The following is a 2670-nucleotide window of genomic DNA, read 5'->3' on the forward strand; positions in this document are numbered from 1 at the left end:
GTCTTGAAACCCGAACTTCTCAAGAATATCCTCCACATACTTAGCTTGATGTAGCAGGATTCCGGTTGAATTTTGTTTGACCTGAAGCCCCATAAACATGGTCATTTCACCCAGTGAACTCATCTCAAACCGCTTTTTCATCACGCCTTCAAACTCTTTACAAAGTTGTGGACTGGTAGACCCGAAGATAATGTCGTCAACATAGATTTGGACTAGTATCTGATCATTACCAACATGCTTGATGAATAAAGTTTGATCAATAGTGTCGCGAGAGTATCCATGCTCGAGCAAGTGCTTTGTTAGAGTCGCATACCATGCTCGAGGAGCTTGATGTAACCCATACAACGCCTTGTCCAACTTGTAGACACGATTAGGAAACTTTGAGTTAACGAACCCAGGGGTTGGTCAACATAAATTTCTTCCTTCACCTTGCCATACAAGAAGGCAGTCTTGACATCCATTTGGTAGACCGTGAAGTTCATATAGGAAGCATATGCGAGAAAGATACGAATAGCCTCCAATCGAGCCATGGGAGCATAAACCTCAGTATAATCCGCGAACCACCAACCTTGCTTTATTGCGCACTATTACACCAGAATCATCTTGCTTGTTTCGATAGACCCAACGCGTGTCAAGAGATCTTTTGCCCTTTGGTAACTTAACCAACTTCCAAACCCCGAGCTTTTCAAACTGATTTAACTCTTCATGCATCGCATCTACCCAACTGGGCTCATTCAAAGCCATGTCAACGTTCTTGGGCTCTATTTGAGATATAAAGCAAGAATAGAGACATGCATTTACATCTCCACTCTGACTTCTAGTTTTAACTCCGTCACCCAGCTAGCCAATGACGTTATCGATCGGATGATCGCGTTGAATTCTTGAAGGAATGTCTTCGCTGATATCATTGAGTGAAACAGGAAGAGTGTGAATGTTGAAACCTCCATCATTTGCTGATTGATTCACATTGGATGGATCTGCTACAAACTCATTAGCAATTTCTTCAGGAAAGAGTAGTTCCATAAAAGTTGGATTAACAGCGGAAGCATCTCTAGACATGAACTCTCTTTCAATAGGGGTAAGAGGTGTAGCATCAGCATCAGGAGTTCCATCTTGAACTTTAGACTCTGGACTAGTAGGTCGATCAGATGACTCCCCCTCAGGTGGAGCAGAGGACTCCCCCTCAGATGGAGCAGAGGACTCCCCCTCAACCGTTGGAGGTCTGTAAACAACTTCTTCGTCTTCGTCTTCAGAAACAATCTTCGAACCAGAAGAGGATCCATTCGAACCATCTGAAGACACATTTAAGGATTTGAAAAGCGATGTGTAATCAAATAGCCAGTCAGGACCCACTCGAGCGTCTGTTTCATTTTCCTCCAACCAGCGCACGTCATAGGATTCAACAATCTGTTTAGACTTCTTGTTGTAAACCCTATACGCAGTGCGCGCAACATATCCTATAAAGTAACAATTATCGGCTTTGGCATTGAATTTAGGGTTGGATTCCAAGTGAAGAAGGGTGCAAGGGCAGCCAAATACACGGAAATGGCTGACTGAAGGCTTCTGTCCATAGAGAATCTCGTACGGTGTCTTCATCTGTGCTTTGTTGATTAGAACACGATTCTGCACGTAGCAAGCAGTGTTAATCGCCTTGGCCCAAAAGAAAACAGGCAATTTTGAATCACATAGCATTGTCCTTGCAGTATCTTTTAAAGTTCTATTTCTCCTTTCAGCAACGCCATTTTGTTGAGGCGTGTGAGCAGAGCTGTATTGACGCACGATCCCCTTTTCTGCGCGAAAATGGTCAAGAACTGCATTCTTGAACTCAGTTCCATTGTCAGTACGAAGCGCCTTCACTTGGTTGTTGGTTTGTTTCTCAATCATCACAATGAACTTCTTTATCAGATCAGCAACCCCCACTTTGTTGGATAAGAAGAAGACCCACGTAAACCGAGAGAAATCATCGATCACAACTAGACAGTACGAGCTTCTATTGATGCTCAGGACGTTGACCAGACCAAATAAGTCCATATGCAATAATTGAAGCACCTGACTAATTGAGTTGACTTGCTTGGGCAGGTGTGGTTTCTGTGATGTTTTCCTTGAGTACAGGACACACACTTCTCAAATGTGATAAAGTCTTTGACAGGTAAGCCTCGGACCATCTCATTCTTAGCAAGGCGATTCAGGTTTTTCGCGTTAGCATGACTAAGTCGTCGGTGCCACACCATTGCGTTTTGTTCGGAGACTTTTGAAAATAGGCAAGTGACTTGTTCAGGGATGTTGCTGTTCATGTCAATAATGTAAGCATTCCCATCCCGCTTAGATTTGACGAGAATCCACTCTTCCAGGATGACAATGCCTGGCTTGAGAATCATGCATTCTTTATCGGTAAAATGGGTAGAATAGCCTTTGTCGCAAATTTGGGAAACACTCAACAAGCTGTGCTTTAACTCGGGAGCAAAGTTGACATTCTCAAAGCTTAGCACTCCATTTGTAACAGTTCCTCTTTGAGTGATCTTGCCACCATCTCCGCCCGCGAAGGAAACATAACCCTCATTAAAAGATTGAATGTCGCTCAATTGGGAGATGTCTCCAGTCATATGTCGGGAGCAGCCGTTGTCGACGTACCAAGGACGAACGACATTCCACCGCAACTGTCCCTGCAAA

Source organism: Lactuca virosa, chromosome 3, assembly GCF_052849685.1.
Source record: "Lactuca virosa cultivar CGN04683 chromosome 3, Lactuca_virosa_CGN04683_v6, whole genome shotgun sequence".
NCBI classification, from domain to species: domain Eukaryota; kingdom Viridiplantae; phylum Streptophyta; class Magnoliopsida; order Asterales; family Asteraceae; genus Lactuca; species Lactuca virosa.